Source organism: Odocoileus virginianus, chromosome X (genome assembly GCF_023699985.2).
Source record: "Odocoileus virginianus isolate 20LAN1187 ecotype Illinois chromosome X, Ovbor_1.2, whole genome shotgun sequence".
In the NCBI taxonomy this organism is placed as follows: Eukaryota; Metazoa; Chordata; class Mammalia; order Artiodactyla; family Cervidae; genus Odocoileus; species Odocoileus virginianus.
In genome coordinates this window covers 10,423,751-10,447,178 of record NC_069708.1, presented here as the reverse complement: position 1 = coordinate 10,447,178, position 23,428 = coordinate 10,423,751, and the positions used below count along the sequence as shown (strand labels likewise).

Sequence of the window (23,428 nt, the reverse complement as noted above, 5' to 3'; positions counted from 1 at the left end):
TCATCCATTTACCTTGATCCTTCATCATTATTCTATGAAGAAACAGCATAAAGGGTAGTAGTTAAGTTTGGTGGGAGACAAACCAATCAGATTCAAATCCCAACTGCTTTGTTTCCTAGGAAAGAAATTTTCCTGGGAAAATTGCTTAATATCTCTATGTCTCAATTTCCTCCTCTGAAAAGCAGGAAAAATAATTGTGAGGATTCAATGAAATGAAGCATATAGCACCCTTAGCACATAGAAGCAAGAAGATGGAGCCTGCCCCAGCCTGGGTCCATATAGGATAATGTTGAACAGAGTCTCCTCTCACTCCCAGCCAACATGCAATGATCATGTAGTATAGCAAGAAGTAAACTTTTATTGCTTTAAGCTGTTGAGATATGGGTGTTGTTTGTTACTTCAGCAGAGTCTAATACTGACTTACTGACATAGAAATTGAGATAGAAAGTAGGGCATAGCATAAGAAACCTAAAATAAATGACTTTGACATAGCGATCTGTTGGTGGGTAGCAAAGCAGCAGATACTGAAGACTTAAAAAAGTGAAGATCTCTGTGAGGCAACAGGCAAAGTGTTAAAATGTTGCTTGTAGTCCCTTGGGAAGAAAATCCTGTATCTATTAAATCTGTAGATCTAGGAGGGAAAGTTGGAAAACTTAATGCTGGCAATGAGCTCCTGGCTGTTAACTGAGAATTAACTGGCTTGCAGGTAGAAATGACAGTAACTCCTGGGTATCAACCAACATTCCTGGACTTTGAGCTTAATATTGTGACAGGAAGGAAGAACCCTGGGGTTGTCAACCTTAGGCAAAGGTTGAGTGTATTTTGAACACAAAAAGGATCATGAACTAGTGGTGTTCTTTACAAGTACCCAGTATGAGGCATATGGCAGGATGGCGCTTTTCAGCCCACCCAATATTAGGTATGACGTTGTTGTTTGTTGTGTTGTTTAGTCGCTCAGTGGTGTCTGGCTCTTTGCCACCCCGTGGACTGTAGCCCTCCCATGCTCCTCTGTCCATGGAATTCTCCAGGTAAGAATACTGGAGTGGGTTGCCATTCCCTTCTCCAGGACATCTTCATGACCCAGGGATCAAACACTGGCAGGTGGATTCTTTACCATCTGAGTCACAAGGGAAGCCCTCATAATATCAGTATTACTAGGTACAAAATCAAGAAGTAAAGAAGTGAAGCCAAAAAGTAAACATCGTCCCTTTTAAGTCATGTTACAAAGTCAGGGCTCTAAAGCCTTGAAAAGTTTTTGAAAGAGGAAAGATGTAAGATGGGCTGACCAGAATTACATTTCCCACCAAAACTTAGAATAGGCTGTTTTATAAACAAAATCTAAGCATGAATCAGATCATGTGAAATCTGATCAAAATATCCAAAAAATAACACAACACAGCACAACACTACAGGAAGCAAAAGTGAGAACAGCCTTTCACCAACCCCAAACCCCTCTTACTTCCTCAGATTAACATATCAATATCTTGGTGCATATCTTTTCAAACCTTTGTATACATGCCTAATTCTTCTGTGATTTGTCTACAAGCATACCTCAGAGATCTTTCAGTTCCAGACCACCACAATAAAGTGAATATCTCAATAAAGCGAGTCACACACACTTTGGGGTTTTCCAGTGGATATAGGAGTTTTCTTTACATTATATGATAGCCTATTACATGTGCAAATAGCATTATGTCTAAGGAAACAACATACATACCTTCATTAAAAATAATGCTGTTAAAAAAAATAATGCTGTTGGAAAAATGGTGCCAATAGACTTGCTCCACACAGGGTTGCCACAAACCTTCGATATGTAAAAAATACAGTATCTGCAAAGCACAATAAAAGAAAGTGCAATAAAATTATGTATGCTTATAATAATTCTGAAATCAGAAAACCAGTAAAGATTTACATTATAATGACATTATGATATGATGATAATATAGATCATTCAGTTCAGTTCACTCAGTCATGTCTGACTCTTTGCGACCCCATGGACTGCAGCACCCCACGCTTCATGTCCATCACCAACTACCAGAGCTTACTCAAACTCATGTCCATTGAGTTGGAGATGCCATCCAGCCATCTTATCCTCTGTCGTCCCCTTCTCCTTCCGCCTTCAATCTTTCCCAGATTCAGGGTCTTTTCAAATGAGTCAGTTCTTTGCATCAGGTGGCCAAAGTATTGGAGTTTCAGCTTCAACATCAGTCCTTCCAATGAATATGCAGGACTAATTTCCTTTAGGATGGACTGGTTGGATCTCCTTGCAGTCCAAGGGACTCTCAAGAGTTTTCTCCAACACCACAGTTCAAAAGCATCAGTTCTTTTGCACTCAGCTTTCTTTATAGTCCAACTCTCACATCCATACATGACTACCAGAAAAATCAAAACTTTGACTAGATGGACCTTTGTTGGCAAAGTAATGTCTTTGCTTTTTAATATGCTGTCTAGGTTGGTCATAAGCAAGCATCTTTTAATTTCATGGCTGTAGTCACCATCTGCAGTGATTTTGGAGCCCCCAGAAATAAACTCTCTCAGTGTTTGCATTGTTTCCCCATCTATTTGACATGAAGTGATGTGACCAGATGCCATGATCTTAGTTTGCTGAATGTTGAGTTTTAAGTCAACTTTTTCACTCTCCTCTTGCACCTTCATCAAGAGGCTCTTTAGTTCTTCTTTTCTTTCTGCCATAAGGGTGGTGTCATCTGCATATCTGAGGTTATTGATATTTCTCCTGGCAATCTTGATTCCAGCTTGTGCTTCATCCAGCCAGCATTTCTCATGATGTACTCTGCATATAAGTTAAATAAGCAGGGTGACGATATACAGCCCTGACATACTCCTTTCCCTATTTGGAACCAGTCTGTTGTTCCATGTCTAGTTCTAAATGCTGCTTCTTGATCTGCATACAGATTTCTCAAGAGGCAGGTCAGGTGGTCTGGTATTCCCATCTCTTTATGAATTTTCCAGTTTGGTGTGATCCACATAGTCAAAGGCTTTGGTGTAGTCCATAAAGCAGAAGTAGATGTTTTTTAGGAACTCTCTTGCTTTTTCGATGATCCAATGGATGTTGGCAATTTGATCTCTGGTTCCTTAGCCTTTTCTAAATCCAACTTGAACATCTGGAAATTCACAGTTCACATACTGTTGAAGCCTGGCTTGGAGAATTTTGAGCATTACTTTGCTAGTGTGTGAGATGAGTGCAATTGTGCGGTAGTTTGAGCATTCTTTGGCATTGCCTTTCTTTGGGATTGGAATGAAAACTGACCTTTTCCAGTCCTGTGGCCACTGCTGAGTTTTCCAAATTTACTGACATATTGAGTGCAGCACTTTCATAGCATCATTGTTTAGGATTTTAAATATCTCAACTGGAATTCCATCACCTCCACTAGCTTTGTTCATAGTGATACTTCCTAAGGCCCACTTGACTTCGCATTCCAGAACATCTGGTTCTAGGTGAGTGATCACACCATCGTGGTTATCTGGGTCATGAAGATCTTTTTTGTATACTTCTGTGTATTTTTGCCACCTCTTCTTTATATCTTCTGCTTCTGTTAGGTCCATACCATTTCTGTCCTATATTGTGCCCATCTTTGAATGAAATGTTCCCTTGGTATCTCTAATTTTCTTGAAGAGATCTCTAGTCTTTCCCATTCTATTGTTTTCCTCTATTTCTTTGCACTGATCACTGAGGAAGGCTTTCTCATCTCTCCTTGCTCTTCTTTGGAACTCTGCATTCAAATGGGAATATCTTTCATTTTCTCCTTTGCCTTTCGCTTCTCTTCTTTTCATAGCTATTTGTAAGGCCTCCTCAGACAACCATTTTGCCTTTTTGCATTTCTTTTTCTTAAGAATGGTCTTGATCACTGCCTCCTGTACAATGTCACGAACCTCCATGCATAGTTCTTCAGGCACTCTATCAGACCTAATCCCTTGAAGCTATTTGTCACTTCCATTGTATAATCATAAGGAATTTAATTTAGGTCATACCTGAATGGTCTAGTGGTTTTCCCTACTTTCTTCAATTTAAGTCTCAATGTGGCAATAAGGAGTTCAAGACCTGAGCCACAGTCAACTCCCAGTCTTGTTTTTGCTGACTGTATAAAGCTTTTCCATCTTTGGCTGCAAAGAATATAATCAATCTGATTTTTGTTTTGACCATCTGGTGAAGTCCATGTGTAGAGTCTTCTCTTGTGTTGTTGGAAGAGGGTGTTTTCTATGACCAGTGCATTCTCTTGGCAAAACTCTATTAGCCTTTGCCCTGCTTCATTCTGTACTCCAAGGCCAAATTTACCTGTTACTCCAGGTATTTCTTGATTTTCTACTTTTGCATTCCAGTCCCCTATAATGAAAAGGATGTCTTTTTTGGGTGTTAGTTCTAGAAGGTCTTGTAAGTCTTCATAGAACCGTTCAGCTTCAGCTTCTTCAGCATTACTGATTGGGGCATAGACTTGGATTACTGTGATAATGAATGGTTTGCCTTGAAAACAAACAGAGATCATTCTGTTGTTTTTGAGATTGCATCCAAGTACTGCATTTTGGACTCTCTTGTAGACTATGATGGATACTCCATTTCTTCGAAGGGATTCTTGCCCACAGTAGTAGATATAAAAGATATAATGGTTATCTGAGTTAAATTCACCCATTCCAGTCCATTTTAGTTCGCTGATTCCTAAAAATGTAGATGTTCACTCTTGCCATCTCCTGTTTGACCACTTCCAATTTGCCTTGATCAATGGACCTAACATTCCAGATTCATTATTTATTATTATTAATTTTGAGCTGAGTTGTGCTAGTATATTTTTCCTTCTCTATGGCTCTAATGTCATGTCTATGCTACTAAAAAGAAGATATTCCTAGAGTGATGTCTGAATTGATACTTTTTTCCCCAAGCTCCCATCAAATGTTTTTCCCATATGCTCAAGAAACCCAACTCCCCATCACTTTATGTATTCTATCCCATTCATTCATTTCCTGCAGCTTTGATCAAAATATCTGCTCAGCCTGAAATAAATCCTGGGATATTCTTTCTCTGCTCTCCTGGGTTAGAACCACTGCTTTCTAGATCCTACTTCCTCATTTGTTTTAGATTACTTCCTCATTTTTCAAAAAATATAGCTTCAAGTGACTTCTCAAGAAAGAGTAATGGGAGGTTAATTTTACTGTACCTAAAAATATGAAAATGTCTTAGAGTCCCAATTACCCCACGTCTCCACTAACACCAAAAGTTCAAAATTTTAGCTGTATTGGTCCATATGAGGTAGTATTGCCCTGTGATCTTAATTTGTGTCTTCCTGATGACTAATTAAGTTGAGAATTTTTCATTGCTATTGACTATGTAGATATATTTTGTTGAGAAGTGACTGTTGAAGTGTTTCGTCCATTTTGAATATCTTTGTCTCTATTATAGATCTGTACAAGTTCTTTATATACTTGAAAAATGAGTCCTTTATGGATATATGTATTTCAATTATCTTCTCCCTATCTGTGACTTATCTTTTCACTTTCTTAATATTTTTCAATGAACAAAATTTCCTAATTTTATAAAGTCTGATTTTTAATCTTTTTCTTTTATGGTTAGTGCTCATTATATGCTGTTTATTAAACCTTTGCCTACCCCCATATCATAAAGATAATCTACATTTTATTCTACAAGTTTTGTTAGTAACATTTTGCATTTAGGTCACTTAAATCTATACTAATCTCTAATTTTCTGGTAAGATAGAAGTCAAGGTTTATATTATTTCATATGAATATATAATTGCTTTAGCATCATTTAAAGAAAAGACCAACCTTTCCCTTAAGTGAAATAGTACATTTGGTTTACATGAATATAGAATAACTTGATTTATATATATTTATGATTTATATACACTTATGTTAACTTGACTATATAAACTTGAAAAATATATAGGCTATTTTATATCTTATACCACACTGTCTTAATTATTATACATTCATAGTATGCTAGTAGGACTATATATTTTCTATTTCTTTTTTTGGCCACACCTCGTGGCATGTGAGCTCTTAGTTCCTTGACCAGGGATCGAATCTGTGTCCACTGCAGTGGAAGCATGGAGTCTTAGCCAACTGGATTGCTAGAAAAGTCCAAGACTATAAACTATAAATTGGGACAACCACTTTGGAAAAGTCTAGAAGTGTCTATTAAATCTAAACATGCACCACTCAGAGACTTCCCTGTCAGTCCAGTGGTTAAGACTGTGCTCGTTTCCACTGCAGGGGGCTCAGGTTGGTTCCCTGGTCTAGGAACAAGATCCCACATGCCATGAGCCAGGGTCAAAAATAAAAATAAATAAATAAAAATCTGTAAAAACAAAACAAACCACCATACACTACTCTGTGATCTAGGAATCTGACTCCTACATATATGCATATGCTTACCAAAAGATATACAAAAATATTTAGAGTAGCTTTACTCACAATAGCTGAAAATTGGAAACAAACCTGAAACAAACCAGATGTTTATTAATGGAAGAATGGGTAAATGAATTTCAGTGGCATCATACAACTGAAGGTAACAGCACCATAAAAAAGGACAAACTTCTACTGCACACAACATGAATGAGTCACAGGAAGACTTTTGAACAAAAGGCACAAAACTGCATTTACTACAGGATTCTATGAATATGAAATTCAGAGCTTACAAAAATCAAGTATATATTAGCAGTCAGAACAGTGATGATCTCTAAGGGTCAGGGTATTGACTGTCGAGGGGCAAGAGGGAAATCAGGTTTCTACAAATGTTTGGATCTCAGTCTGCATGGTGTTACATGGTGCCTACATATGTAAAAAATGGCTCGAGTTGCACACTCCAGATTAGTGTCCATTATACACTTAGCTTTACATACATTATATAATCAACAAGTGATTTGAAAAGGAAAAAAAAATGGGAGTCACAAAATACCTTTATTCTGCCTTACAATTGAGTGTTTAGTTGGGTTATAGAGAGATCAAACCTGTCAATCTTAAAGGAAATCAACCCTGAATACTCACTGGAAGGACTGATGCTGAAGCTGAAGTTCCAGTATTTTGGTCGTCTGATGCGAACAGTCGACTCATTGGAAAAGTCCCTGATGCTGGAAAAGATTGAGGGCAGAAGGAGAAGAGGGCATCAGAGGATGAGGTGGCTGGACAGCACCACCGATGCAATGGATAGGAACCTGGACAAACTCCGGGAGATGGTGAGGGACAGGGAGGCCTGCAGTTCACGGGATCGCAAAGAGTTGGACATGACTGGGCGCCTGAACAACAACCAGCTTATAGGACATGAACTGTGTGCTTCCTCCTTGATTCTGTCAAATGTCTCCTTTCTTTCCTTCATGTCAGAGTCCCATCTGTGTGGAGTGGCTCCTTTCTCCCCAGACTTCAGTGAAATGTCCCAACGCAAAACATGACATCTTGTTTCTCTCATGTCACTGAGGCTGGACCATACAGTGCAAAAATGTGGGTTAGAGGCTGGGGAGATGGGAGGAGGGTGATGAAAAGGAAAACCTCTCTCCTCTCAACACTATTTCACTTCTGGTTGCCAAATGTATGGATGGATTTTGCCCTACACTGACCAATTCTCTAACACCAGCTCGGTGTCCTATAACTGAATTCAGTTTTGACACCCTCTATTAATATCTGGAGTTATCAACAGATTTCACAAATTAAAGGTTCAGTCCCATCTGAAATAAATGAAAAGTATACTTTTAACATTTGACCCAGCTTCCCTGGTGGCTCAGATGGCAGAGCACACCTTTTGCACTTTAATCTTTGCTTTAAACTCTGCTTTCAAGGGAACCTAGTCTGAGACCAAATAGAACTCAAAGTTGAATATAACTTGTAGCAAAACTATGAGGAGCTATGGAAACTCACAGTCTTCAAGTCTGCAGTGTTGGTAGAAACTGTTTGATTCTTTCTACATTATGGGTTAGCTGTGTTTTGATTTGTTTGATTGTGCTTTGTGTAGGCTCTTTCCACTTGCTTTAACCTGATATTCTGAAACTTTGTAACACTGTATCTAGATGTGGGGATTCACTTTCAATGGACTGGTTATTCAGTGGAAACCTATCAGTATGATAACTTGTGTTATTTGGCTCAGAGAAATTATCTTCTCTCTCTGATGCTTTTCTCCCACCTGCTATCTCTGCATTCTTTCTGGAATTTTCATTAGTTGGATGATGTTCTACTCTTTTTAGTCTCAGGTGTCACTATTCTCTTCCTTTATATCTGGTATTTCCATGTCCCTAAACCCTCCGGCAGTCCTGAATATTCATTGGAAGGACAGATGCTGAAGCTCCAATGCTTTGGCCACCTGATGTGAAGAACTGACTCATTGGAAAAGACCCTGATGCTGGGAAAGATTAAGGGCAGGAGGAGAAGGGGATGACGGAGGATTAGATGGTTGGATGGCATCACTGACTCAATGGACATGAGTTTGAGCAAGCTCCAGGAATTGGTGATGGACAGGGAAGCCTGGGGTGCTGCAGTCCCTGGTGTCGCAAAGAGTTGGACACAACTGAATGACTGAACAGAACTGAAACCCTCTGGCGTTCTTCAGGACAGCTAGGCATCTTCTTGAGCTTTAGCCTCCTCTTCACATAATTCTGGTTTTGGTTTTCATCATCCCAGTTCATGAATTACCACTCCCTTGCCAATTACCCAGCTTCTAGGAATATACTGAAATCTTTTATCCCTTGATGGCCCTCTTTTATTCTTCTTGCATGGGTTATACTATTATTATTTTTAAATGTGCTTTATAAGTCTTGGGAGAAAGAGGAAGAAAATTGCTTAGGGTCAGTTCATCTCGAACTAGAAGTGTCTAAATTTTTATTATGTAGCTGAATCTGTCTTTTCCATGTGACTTGTGGGTTTCTTGTTTTTTCCCCTAAGTGCTAGGCATGCTTTGGGTTCATTTTCCCAGTTTAATCTTCACTTAGAGAAGAGCTTACCATTCTCTGCCATCTGAAAGCAATCAACACCACCTGCAGCAGAACTTTATCCAGCAGGTCAAAACTTCCTCATTTCTGAAAATAACTAATCTTGTTTTTAAATACCAGTAAAAGAAAATGAAAAGTAAAAAAAATATTGTTAGTGTATTCTGTACTTTTCCATTTTCAGCAGAAGATTTAAGGCATTATTTTCAGAAGAAGAAAACTATATTTCTTCTTTTAATGTCTTACATATCATGTAACTTTGTTTTCCCCTCCCCACTTTGAAAGCAATCTAATTCTGTATTTTTATCTTTAATTATAACAAAGTTTACTTTTAAAAAAATTTATTTATTTATTTGCACCAGGTCTTTACTTGTGGCATACAAACTTTAGTTGTGGCATATGGGATCTAGTTCCCTGACCAGGGATTGAACCTGGGTCCCCTGCACTGGGAGCATGGAGTCTTGGCCACTGGACCACCAGGGAAGTCCCCAAAGTTTACTTTTTAAAGGAAAATCTACACAAGTTCTCCTTGTCTTTCTCCAAGAAATGTGGACATTCCTATACTGGACAGGGATACACTAACTATACAAAACCCACATTAGACATAACTTGGACATACTAATAATGCAAAACTTAAGCCATCTAGGAACACCCTGAAATGAGTCATTTTCAATGTCTGAACTTTCCAGATAACTGAAAATTTACCCTTTAAACAGAGACAAAAATCTTAACCATTGTGCATGAATACCTAGCTGACTAACACGATTTAGCTCTTTTTTATCTTTTTTTGAATGAAGCAGGGCTTCCTTGATGGCTCAGATAGTAAAGAATCTGCCTGCAATGTGGGAGACCTGGGTTCGATCCCTAGGTTAGGAAGATCCCCTGGAGAAGGAAATGGCAATCCCACTCCAGTATTCTTGCCTGTAGAATCCCATGGACAGAGGAGCCTGGCGGGCTACAGTCCATGGGGTCGCAAAGAGTCAGACATGCTGCTGCTGCTGCTAAGTTGCATCAGTCGTGTCCGACTCTGTGCGACCCCATAGACGGCAGCCTATCAGGCTCCGCTGTCCCTGGGATTTTCCAGCCAAGAGTACTGGAGTGGGTTGCCATTGCCTTCTCCCGCCATCACACAGGATATTGTGTCAAATTGTAGATTCTAATTAATATTCTCCTCCCTTTAGGTTCTGGCCAGTACAATGACCAGAGAAAAAGCTCAGTGTATATAGCATTTGTTGAATATGAATGAATGAATGAAGAAATACAGTACGAAAAAAGGAAATACAATACAATGATGTCTTTGTCTTGTTGAGGTGTATGGACCTCTTTTCCCTTACACTAAATGACTCCAGATTGCTATGCTTCTGAGTTTTTGAGTCTGCTGTAGCATGTCTTTCTTTGCCCTTCCTTTAGGTTCTCAGATGTCACTTGATACCACTCTGTCCTGTTGTTTTTTTGTCATTAAGTTGTGTTCGACTGTTTGCAACCCCATGAACTGCAGCACACCAGGCTCCTCTGTCCTTCACTATCTCCTAGAGTTTATTCAAATTCTTGTCCACTCAGTCAGTGATGCTATCTAACCATCTCATCCTCTGCCGCCCTCTGCTTCTTCTTACTTGCCACTTCTCATCAACTATGGATTTGGGACCAAGATCACTAAGCTTGTTATGGCAAGTATGAAAATGCTCTGAGTGAATTTCAGATTGGTTTGGGCAGAGTTATAAGTATTGTTTGTGGATTATAGTTCTATTTTGGCGGCTCATACACTTCCTCCTGCCCTCATCCCCAGTTTTTAGTTCTGTTTCAGATAGACTGTCTGATAGCTTATTGCTGCATAGACAGGACAAAATGCTATCCATTGGGTTAGAACTGTCTAAAATAAACTACTTGTATTTTCTACATGGCAACACCTTTGGGATCCATGATCCCAGGGATTTTCAAAGCAAGTATAACTCCACATCAGTCATGATAATTCAGAGGATATAGTGTTTTTATTTAAAGTAAAGCCAACGTGTTCTTTATGGTAATCCCCAGAAAAATTTCTCATGCAGTGTCAACAAGTATATTATCACCTTCAACCCTCATCCTAGATCTGTCCAGTCAGCAGCTTTGTCATGTAACAAATCATTCTAGAGGCTTAAAACAAGAACTTTTTACTATTTTCTATGCATTTAGAGGTCATTTGTGTGATTCTGTTGATTTAAGCTGGGCTCACTCATACGTCCACAGTCAGTAGTGGGTTGCCTAAGAAGTTCTGTTAGTCTTGGGCTCTTGTGTGCCTGGTATCTCGGCTGGCACTACTAGGCTGGATCTGCTCTGTTCTCCACACTTGACCTCTGAGCAAGCTGGCCTGGGCATACTGCCATGGAAAAGGCAGAAGGGCAAAAGAGAACAGAGAAGCAGGCCAGGTTTCTTGAGGCCTAGACTCTGGAACTCACACACCAATTTCACTGCATTCCACTGGTCAGTGCCAAGTTATAAGGATAGCCGAGGTTTAAGGGGGTGAGTGAATAGACTCCTGCTCTTGCTGAAAGAAACTGTGAAGCCACATTGCAGAGGACATGGATATAGAGAGTAGTGGAAACTCAGGGCCAAATGGCCATCAATGGAAACATTTACTTTTTTTTTTAAAGCAAGGAAAAAGACTCACTCCATTTTATTGTAATATTCCCTATTTTGTTTCACTCCTTCTAATTAATGCTGGTATCTTCTAGTGATGTTGCTTCCCCCCCCCCCATTTCCATCTCCACATTCTTTGATACACAATATCTTAAAGAGGAAGACTTCTCAAAATGCATTTTTCTACCAAGCACATGGAAAGTAAAATTTGTTGAATGGTATCTACAAAGGAAAAAAGTGCAAACATTCATATTCTTAAAAGGAGGTTGACAGTGTAACTCCATTGTGAGTTGGATGTGGTCAAACCCGCTGTTGCCTTTGATCTGTTAAGCAACAGGCACAGTGGCCCTAGAAGAATGGAACACCAAGTAATAAATGCACCAGGAAGCTGACAACGGAGATACTTGACTTTAATATTTTAGCCATGGGTGGGTGCTGCTGAGCCCCCAACTGAAAAACAGGATCATCAGAGAGGTCTGCTGAACTCCATTAGCTACATATGGAATAACTACTATGTGAATTGCATGCTCTGGTCATTTTCAGCCAATATAGGCACATTAACTATTCCTGGGAGATGTTTAGAAGCATGATTTTTTTTTTTTTTTGTTATCAACAAATGCAAGGAGATCTGAAATTTCCTCTGGAATCTCAGGAAAGACAAAGATGGTTCATTCCTTCTGCCCTGAATTTCCCTTCATCTGATGTGAAAGAGGGATGTTTTGCTTTTTCTATGTGAGTGGGAGGGCTAGTGATTTTTATTGTTACTTAACTGGGAATTGCATGACTGGAAAGAGGAAGCAGTGTTTAGCAAGCAAGTGATCTAATATAATGGTAAACTTGGTGATTACTTAATATTCTCATGTCATTCTAAAACTTAAGATTTTTGAACCTCATTTTTTTAATATAAATCAGATTTTACTGTATTTGGAGTAGTCTTCTCTGACAGATGAAGTTTCAGAATATAGTATTTTGGACTGTTTCCCAAAGTCAGACAGCTAATAGTTCTCAGAGTAAGATCAAGAAAATAAACTCAGAGGGGCCACTATTCATGTCCACAAAGTAGTATATATCAGGACTGAGTTTCCTCTTATACTTTATAAAGTATTGCAATTCCTTGAAGATTGCAAATCTGCTGGTATTAATTATTATTAACTGGAATATCCAATTCCTGAGGCTATTTCCCAACCATCACCATGGGATAATAAAGACTACAGTTTTTAAAGAATCTCAGGCTACCTGGCTGATCTTTTGTCCAGTATTTAGAAAACTCTATGGGTCATATTTTTGCCAAGAGAATGCACTGGTCATAGCAAACAGCCTCACAAGAGATGACTCTACATATGGACATCACCAGATGGTCAACACTGAAATCAGATTGATTCTATTCTTTGCAGCCAAAGATGGAGAAGCTCTATACAGTCAGCAAAAACAAGACCGGGAGCTGACTGTGGCTCAGCTCATGAGCCAAACTCAGACTTAAATTGAAGAAAGTAGGGAAAATCACCAGACCATTCAGGTATGACCTAAATCAAATCCCTTACGATTATACAGTAGAAGTGACAAATAGATTCAAGGGATTAGATCTGATGGAGGTTCGTAACACTGTACAGGAAGCAGTGATCAAAACATTCCTCAAGAAAAAGAAATGCAAAAAAGGAAAATGGTTGTCTGAGGAGGCCTTACAATAGCTGTGAAAAGAAGAGAAGCTAAAGACAAAGGAGAAAAGGAAAGATATACCAATCTGAATGCAGAGTTCCAAAGAAGAGCAAGGAGAGATAAGGAAGTCTTTCTCAGTGATCAATGCAAAGAAATAGAGGAAAACAACAGAATGGGAAAGACTAGAGATCTCTTCAAGAAAATTGGAGATACCAAGGGAACATTTCATGCAAAGATGGGCTCGATAAAGGACAGAAATAGTATGGATCTAACAGAAGCAGAAGATATTAGGAAGAGGTGGAAACATTATGCCAGGTGAAAGAAGTTAATCACCAATGACTACATATTGAATGATTCCATTTATAAGAAATGCCCCAGAATAAGCAAATTCAATCCATAGAGACAAAAAGTAAACTAATGGTTGTCTAAGACTGGGGAGATTAGGGGGAAATGGGGAGTGACTGTTAATGGTACAGAGCTTCTTTAAAGGGTGACGAAATGTTTTAAAATTGATTATGGTGACAGTTCCACAACTCAGTGAATAGACTAAAAACCACTACAGTCTACACTTTAAATGGGTTAATTGTATGGTCTGTGAGTTACAGCTCAATAGAGCTGTTATTAAGATAAATAGACCAGGAGAAACTGTAACATACTGATCTTGTCCTTTAGAGTTTTGATATTCAGGATTCTTTTGCATGATTATTATTTTTTAAAAAATGCACTTATACTAAAAAAATATAAAAAAAGAAGTGGTGGCAAGAATATACAGAAGAACTATACAAAAAAGAGCTTAATGACCTGCATAAACATGATGGTGTGATCACTCACTAAGAGCCAGACATCCTGGAGTGTGAAGTCAAGTAGGCCTGAGGAAGCATCATTATGAACAAAGCTAGTGGAGGTGATGGAATTCCAGCTGAACTATTTCAAATCCTAAAGTATGATGCTGTTAAAATGCTGCACTCATTATCCAAGCAAATTTGGAAAACTCAGCAGTGGCCACAGGACTGGAAAAGGTCAGTTTTCATTCCAATCCCAAAGAAAGGCAATGCCAAAGGATGTTCAAACTACTGCACAATTGCACTCATTTCACATGCTAGCAAGGTCATGCTCAAAATTCTCCAAGCTAGGCTTCAATAGTATGTGAACCGAGAACTTCCAGATGTACAAGCTGGATTTATCAAAGGCTGAGGAACCAGATATCAAATTGCCAACATCTGTTGGATTATAGAAAAAGCAAGAGAATTCCAGAGAAACATCTACTTCTGCCTCATTGACTATGCTAAAGTCTTTGACTGTGTGGATCACAACAAACTGGAAAATTCTTAAAGAGATGGGAATACCAGACCACCTTACCTGCCTCCTGAAAAACCTGTATGCAGGTCAAGAAGCAACAGTTAGAACCTGGCATGTAACAATGGGCTGGTTCCAAATTGGGAAAGGAGAATGTCAAGGCTCTCACACTGCTTATTTAACTTATATTCAGAGTACTTAATGCAAAATGCCAGGCTGGATTGAAGCACAAGGTGGAATCAAGATTGCCGGGAGAAATATCAATAAGGCCAGATAGGCAGATGACACCACCCTTATGGCAGAAAGCAAAGAGGAACTAAAGAGCCTCTTGATGGTGAAAGAGGAGAGTGGAAAAGCTGGCTTAAAACTCAAAACTGGCTTCTTCCTCATGCAATTTTATTTCATAACACACACACAACAATATTGACAATAACTGGCCTTTTCTGTCAGATAGAAATCCTTTATGCATAAAAAAAATATGAAAAACATGGATTTAATAAATATTATTGAATCACTTTGAAACCTTTTCTCCAAGCAAAATAATTCCATTTCTTAATAGGTCCATTCTAAAGTGAAAATTAGGTTATGGGATAAACAGTGACGTAGGAGGCTTCCCTGGTGTTGTTTGTTGTTGTTTTAGTTGCTAAATCACGTTCCAATCTTTTCGACCCCATGGATTGTAGTCCACCGGGCTCCTTTGTCCATGGGATTTCCCAGGCCAGAATACTGGAGTAGGTTGCCATTTCCTTCTCCAGGGGATCTTCCAGATTCAAGGATCAAACCCGCCTCTCCCTGTCTCTTCCGAGGTAAAGAATCTGCTTATCCATGCAGGAGATGTGGGTTTGATCACTGGTCTGGGAAGATCCTACATACTGCAGAGCAAGTAAGCCTGTTTGCCACAACTACTAAAGCCCTAGCGCCCTAAGGCCCTGCTCCACAAGGGAAGCCACCACAATAAGAAGCTCTAGAACTAGAAAGGAAAGTAACCCCTGCTTGCCACAACTAGAGAAAGTCCACACACTGCAAGGAAAACCCAACACAACCAAAAATTAATATATAGTGACATAGGAGGACCCAGCTTCCTAATCTCCCTACGAAGATTAATGACTGGACACTCTTCCTGAACACAAACAGCCCTGGGAGACATCTGGAGTCCACTTAGGAACTGTTAGCAACACTGTGAAACAACAACAACAAAAACACCTAAGAATCATCACACAAAAAGGGAAGAAAAAACAAATTCATTTTGCGCACATCATTCCCTGCCACCCTCCCCCCTTCCCAAGCAGGCATTGTTCAGGGCCAAGAAGGAACCTCCCATTTAGAAAGAGTTGCCCTCACCAGGAACTCACCCCTTCCGTAAGAATGGGGTGAATGACAGCTTCCTTGGGTTCTTGGGACACTGCAGGAAGGTTCTGCTTCAGTTTCACCCCCACCCCACCGGCCAAATTGAGAGGTTAATACAGCCGGCTACGAACCAGGAAGAAACGCAGAGGCTAGCTGCTAACTATTAGCAGACACGCAGTGGGAGAGAGTGTGGTTCACGGAGACCGGCTCTGCAGAAAAACTCTGCAGGTTTCTCCACTGATGAAGACAATGGCCAGCACACCTGCGTGGACGCCCAGCTGATGTCTCCAGCCTTTGCCCCACAGGTAGTCTGTTCAGTGATGCTTAACACCTGAGTCTTGCCCCGCCCCCCCCCCCAGCACTGCCACCCCGCCCCCACCGGAAGCCGGTCCCACCTGCAGGCACTGAGGTCTCGGTGGCTGGGCAAGTGTAAGATACCAGCCGCCCGAGTCCCTCCCCACCCCCACCAGCGCCCTGGAGTCAGGCTCACAGCCAGCCTAGCGCCCACCCCTCGGTGACCCCACTGCCGGGCCTGCCCTGGAAGCGAGCCCCCGCAGCTGTGCCCCTGCATACCACTGGCCTGCCGCCAGTCATTGGCCTCTGACTGCAGCCTGCAAGCTGGAGTGTGCATCCCTGGGTGAGCGCTCAGCCATGGGTGAGTGCGCCGACAATCAGGGCCCCGACAGCAGCTTGTGAGCTGGGATCCAGCCACGTTCTGTCACTGGCCAGCACCACCCTGCCCACCTGTACCTAGCACCTCCAGCTTTGCTCCACGCCCCCAGCCTGAACCCATCACCAGCCTACACAGCACTCCCCCTGCGGGGGAGTGTCTGCAGCTGCAGGAGAACGTGTCAACAGCCCGGTCCCCAGCAGCTGCTAGAGGGCACCCGGTTAGCCTGGCCCTCGCTACCAGCCCTGGTTCCTATCACTACGAGTGTGTCTGCAAGGAGCCTCCGCCACTGCATGGGAACTGCAGCTGGCTGCCACAACCAAGTGTGTGTATGCCACCAGCTCTGGCCATCCCCACTGCCTACACTAGCAGAACTGGAGTTACTGTTTAGCAGACACTACGGAACCCCTCTCCCCCATGCAGTACTCACCAAGGACCACACAGTTTTCTGTACTGTGGAGTCCAATGGCCTGAGCTGAAGAGACATCGCGTTTCCCCAGACTGGGCGTTGCAACATACCCCCACGCTCGGGACCCTGGACCAGGTGACCCAGAGTCACAATATGATCCAGTATGCCCCTCCTGCAGGTAAAAGGCTTCCTTCCCTAAACTCAGTTCATGAAGTCTGGAAGAAGCAACTGCTTCTTCAAATATGCTGACACCTATTTGAGGCTACAGGAATGATGAAGAATCAGGAAATATGCTTCCACCAAAGGGATATAGTAAAATTTCAGTAATTGGCCTCAAAGAAATGGAGATCTAGGAACTGCCTGATAAAGAGTTCAAAATAATTACAGATGCTCAGAGGGCTACAAGAAAACACAGGTAAACAACTTAATGATATCAGGAAAAAATACAAGAACAACATGAGAAGTTCAACAAGAAGAAAAAAAATGAAAAAAAGCATAAATTTTGGGGCTGAAGAATACAATAATTGAAGAAGTCTGTATAGAACAGCAGAATTTAGCAAACAGAAGAGAGAATCTTTGAGCAAGAAGAGAGACCAAGTGAAATTATCCAATCAAGGAATAAGAAGAAAAAAGAATGGAAAAGGATGAAGAAAGCCTGGGGGATTATGGGACACGATAAAAAATAATGTATACACCATTAGAGTTTTAGAAGAAGAGCGTCAGAAAGGAGTAGAAAGCTTATTTAAAGAATAATGATTGAGAACTTCCCAAACATGGGAAGAGATTTAGACATCCAAGTTCATGAAGCTAATGTCACCTAAAAATTTCAATCCAAAACAATCTTCTCCAAGACATGTAATAACAAAACTGTCCAAAACTGAAGACAAAGAGAGAATTTTAAAACCAGCAAAAGAAAAAAAATCTCCCATGCAAGGGAACTTCCATAAGGCTATCAGTGGATTTCTCAGCAGAGACCTTGCAGGCCAGGGGAGAATGGGATGCTAAAGGATGCTGAAAATTCAAGATGCTGAAAGAAAGAAACTATCAGCCAAGAAAACTTTAGCCAGCAAAGGTGTATTTCAGAATTGAAAGCAAGGGCTTCCCTGGTGGTCCATTGGTTAAGAATCTGCCTGCTAATGTAGGGGACATGGGTTCGATCCCTGGTCCAGGAAGATCCCACATACCACAGAGAAACTAAGCCCGTGAGCCCCAACTATTGAGCTTGCACTCTAGAGCCTGGAGCCGCAACTCCTGAAGCCCTTGGGTCTAGAGCCTGTAGTCTGCAACAGAAGCCACCACAATGAGAAGCCCGCACACTGGAGCAAAGAGTTGCCTCTGCTCACTGTAACCAGAGAAAGCCCATGCCCAGCAATGAAGACCCAGCACAGCCATAAATAAAATAAATAAGTAAATCTTAAACAAAAAGAATTGAAGGCAAAATAAAAACTTTCCCTAGCAAACAAAAACTGAAGGAATTTCTCACCAGTAAATCTGCCCTAAGAGAAATGCTGAAAAGAGCTCTTCAAGCTTGAAACAAATGGATGCTAATTAGATGTGAAAATAAGACAACACATTGGTAAAGTAAGCATAAGGTTAGATTCAGAATACCTTAACACTGTAATATGGTGATGTGTTGACTACTTAACTCTAGTATAAAGGTTAAAGGACAAAAGTATTACAATTTGTTTAGTTACACAATATAAAAAGATGTAAATGGTGACATAAAGAATATAAAAGGGGGTAGTAAAAAGAGGTTTTGCATGTAATTAAAATGAAATCACTGTAAGGTAGACTGTTTTATATATACATATAATGTTATATATATATACATATATATACACATACATACATACATACATACGTATATGGGATTCCCTGGTGGCTCAGATGGTAAAGAGTCTGCCTGCAATGTGGGAGCCCTAGGTCAGGAAGATCCCCTGGAGAAAGAAATGGCAACCCACTTCAGTATTCTTGCCTGGAAAATCCTATGGACAGAGAGAGGAGCCTGGCAGGCTACAGTCCATAGGGTCACAAAGGGGCTATGTTGCCTGCAAGAAACTCACTTCAGCATTATGGACACACATAGACTCAAAGTGAAGGGATGGCAAAAGATACTCCATGCAAGTGGAAACCAAAAGAGAGCAAGAGTAGCTATACTTAGATCAGACAAAATAGATTCTAAGGCAAAAATGGTAAGGAGACAAAGACAGTCATTATATAATGATAAGGGGGGGCAATTAGTCAAGAAGATATAATAATCATAAATATATACACCCCCAACATCAAAGCACCTAAATGCATTAAGCAAATACTAACAGATCTGAAGGGAGAAATAGACAACTATCCAATAATCGTAGAGGACTTCAATACACCACTTTCAACAATGGATAGGTTATTCAGACAGGAAATCAACAGGGAAGTGAATCTGAAACATACTTCAGACCAATAGAACTAACAGACATATATAAAACATTTCATCAAACAACAAAGAATACACATTCTTCTCAAGCACACAGGGAACATACTCTAGGATAGAGTAAATGATGGGTCTCACACAAGTTTTAGTAAATTTAAAAAGACTGAAATCATGAGTATCTTTTCTGACCACAATGGTATGAAGCCAGAAACCAGTAACAGGAGGAAACTGGAAAATTCACAAATATGTGGAAGTTAAACATGTTCCTGAACAACCAATGGGTCAAAGAAGAAATCAAAGTAAATCAAGAAATGTCTCAAAACAAATGGAAATGAAAAGTGCAACATGTCAAACTGTCTGGGATACTGCAAAGAATATATCTTAAATATTCCTACCATGATAAAGCAATTGTAATTATGTGACAGGATGGAAGTGTTAGCTAAGGTTATAGTGGTAATCATTTTGCAATATATAAATGTATTGAATCAACACGTTGTACATCTTAACCTTACACAATGTTCCATGTCAATTATATCTCAATAAATCTGAGGAGGGGAAAGAAATTGGTAGGTTACTGAGGTTTAAGATATTTATAAAATAGCTAGTTTTATTAAGAATCTAGATATTTTGTAACCATCATTACAAAAATCAATTCAATGTGATTTCATCAATGTATCCTAAAATGACTGGGTGAAAGACTATCAGAGAAAATGATATTGATATCATCAGAAGTATTCCCCAAATGTTAATTACCAAAGTAAAATAATACCTTTACATTTATAACAGAAAAATCTGGTGGTCAAACTTAATACCACTAATAACAGGACAAACTGATAATACCTACCTCCCAATGCAATGCACTAAGGATACAATGTCACCTATACATAGACTATATAGTAAATGATAGTTTTGTATTGGTGTTAAATTTCTTGTATTGATACATTGCATTGTGGTTATATAACTGAAAGTTGTTCTTTGGAAAAATATTCAGTGAATCATCATGTTGTTTGCTTTAAATATCTTACAATTTTATTTGTCAACTATACCTCAACAAAGCCAAAAACATTAAAGTAAAAATTAGCATGAATCTTGTTAACCGATAATTCTAAATTAAGTTACCAAGATACTTAGATAGTATAAACCAAAGGTTTAGACACCACTCTTACCCATCTATTCTTAGTGCATTATCTGTACCTAGCACAATAGCTTAAAAAAAAAAATCCTTGGCTACTTATACCTTGTCTAATCTGCTAGCATGGCATAAAGAACATGAAATTTTTAGCTAGAAATATACGGACTTAATTTTGATTACAGTTGCCCAGTAGTTGTGGGATAGTTTGAGCCTATCAGTTATCCTCTCTCAACTTCAGTTTTTCTTTTATAATCAACAAAACTGAGATTAAAAAAAAGCTACCTTGCTAAGAGATGGGGGTTCGGCTCCTGGGTTGAGAAGATCCCCTGGAGGAAAGCATGGCAACTCACTCCAGTATTTTTGCCTGGAAAATCCCATGGACAGAGGAGCCTGGCAGGCTACAGTCCATAGGGTTTCAAAGAGTCGGACATGACTGAAGCGACTTATCACGCACGCACACAACTACCTTGCAAGATTCTGAGGGATTAAAACATTTGATATAGTAGAAGGTGTTTATTAAAGATTAGCTATTGATGTTGCTGATGTTTGTTTCAGTTAATGACCTTTCCCTCCATGGCAGCATTTGCTAACCCCCGCAGGAACATATGCCCACATCTCTATCGCTTTCCTAGATGGGGGGATCATAATTGGTTGACTCATTTAGAACAATGACCGACGCAGAACCATGAGTGTATATCTATTCACAACCTGATCTGATGGAACCTAATTGCAAAGTTAGAACCTAAAAGATGAGTGGAAATGGAAAAAAAAATAAGGTTGCTATACTAGGGCTTCTTTGCCTTTGAAATTCTATCTACAATATCAGGTGATACTCTCTTGTCCATCTCCTCGTACCAGTGTTGTGAGTGTTACCCGGATATCAGTACAGAACTCAGTACTGTACTCAACCCAGAAATTGTGCCAGGTTTGGAATGGTAGGGACCTAACAGAAGCAGAAGATATTAAATACAGGTGGCAAGAATACACAGAAGAACTGTACAAAAAAGATCTTCATGACCCAGATAATCACGATGGTGTGATCACTCACCCAGAGCCAGACATCCTGGAATGTGAAGTCAAGTGGGCCTTAGGAAGCATCACCATGAACAAAGCTAGTGGAGGTGATGGAATTCCAGTTGAGATATTTCAAATCCTGAAAGATGATGCTGTGAAAGTGCTGCACTCAATATGCTAGCAAATTTGGAAAACTCAGCAGTGGCCACAGGACTGGAAAAGGTCAGTTTTCATTCCAATCCCAAAGAAAGGCAATGCCAAAGAATGCTCAAACTACTGCACAATTGCACTCATCTCACAGGCTAGTAAGTAATGCTCAAAATTCTCCAAGCCGGGCTTCAGCAATACATGAACCATGAACTTCCAGATGTTCAAGCTGGTTTTAGAAAAGGCAGAGGAACCAGAGATCAAATTGCCAACATCTGCTGGATCATCAAAAAAGCAAGAGAGTTCCAGAAAAACATCTATTTCTGCTTTATTGACTATGCCAAAGCCTTTGACTGTGTGGATCACAATAAACTGGAAAATTCTGAAAGAGATGGGAATACCAGATCACCTGACCTGCCTCTTGAGAAACCTGTATACAGGTCAGGAAGCAACAGTTAGAACTGGACATGGAACAACAGACTGGTTCCAAATAGGCAAAGGAGTACATCAGAGCTGTATATTGTCACCCCGCTTATTTAACTTATATGCAGAGTACATCATGAGAAATGCTGGGTTGGAGGAAGCACAGATTGGAATCAAGATTGCTGGGAGAAATATCAATAATCTCAGATATGCAGATGACACCACCCTTATGGCAGAAAGTGAAGAAGAACTAAAGAGCCTCTTGATGAAAGTGAAAGAGAGTGAAAAAGTTGGCTTAAAGCTCAACATTCAGAAAACTAAGATCATGGCATCCAGTCCCATCACTTCATGGCAAATAGATGGGGAAACAGTGGAAACAGTGGCTGACTTTATTTTTCTGGGCTCCAAAATCACTGCAGATGGTGATTGCAGCCATGAAATTAAAAGATGCTTACTCCTTGGAAGGAAAGTTATGACCATCCTAGACAGCATATTAAAAAGCAGAGACATGATGCATGAGACAAGTGCTCGGGCCTGGTGCACTGGGAAGACCCAGAGGGATTGGGTAGAGAGGGAGGTGGGAGGGGGGATTGGGATGGGGAATACATGTAAATCCATGGCTGATTCATGTCAATGTATGACAAAAACCACTACAATATTGTAAAGTAATTAGCCTCCAACTAATAAAAATAAATTTAAAAAAATAATAAAAAAATTTTAATATTGCCACTGTATTTCAACATAATTTAAAAAAATAAAAAAAAAATAAAAAGCAGAGACATTACTTTGCCAACAAAGGTCTGTCTAGTCAAGGCTATGATTTTTCCAGTGGTCATGTATGGATGTGAGAGTTGGACTATAAAGAAAGCTGAGTGCAGAAGAATTGAGCTTTTGAACTGTGGAGTTGGAGGAGACTCTTGAGAGTCCCTTGGACTGCAAGGAGATCCAACCAGTCCATCCTAAAGGAAATCAGTCCTGGGTGTTCATTGGAAGGACTGATGTTGAAGCTGAAACTCCAATACTTTGGCCACCTCATGCAAAAAGTTGACTCATTGGAAAAGACCCTGATGCTGGGAGGGATTGGGGGCAGTAGGAGAAGGGGACGACAGAGGATGAGATGGCTGGATGGCATCACTGACTTGATGGGCATGAGTTTGAGTCAACTCCGGGAGTTTGTGATGGACAGGGAGGCCTGGCGTGCTGAGGTTCATGGGGTTGCAAACAGTCGGACATGACTGAGCAACTGAACTGAACTGACATGTCATCTATGAAAACACAGAGTATCTCAATCCCACTGGGGCAGAGAAAATCTATGCCCTCTGAGTCCATCCTTGAATACGAAGATCAATAACACAGACACAGA

The 23,428-nt window shown here is 40.2% G+C and overlaps 1 protein-coding gene across 1 annotated transcript in view; it reads right to left on the bottom strand.

Moving 5' to 3' along the window:
- Window positions 1–16,595, bottom strand: part of SYTL5 (synaptotagmin like 5) — a 376,311-nt gene extending 359,716 nt beyond the window's left edge. Inside the window, exons 1-3 of the mRNA XM_070461916.1 lie at window positions 16,428–16,595; window positions 7,015–7,097; window positions 1,718–1,829 (exon numbers count right to left, since the gene is read on the bottom strand). The gene's annotated coding sequence lies outside the window, so the exon portion shown is untranslated. The remainder of the gene's footprint in view (window positions 1–1,717; window positions 1,830–7,014; window positions 7,098–16,427) is intronic.
- Between the last annotated feature and the right edge of the window lie 6,833 nt (window positions 16,596–23,428).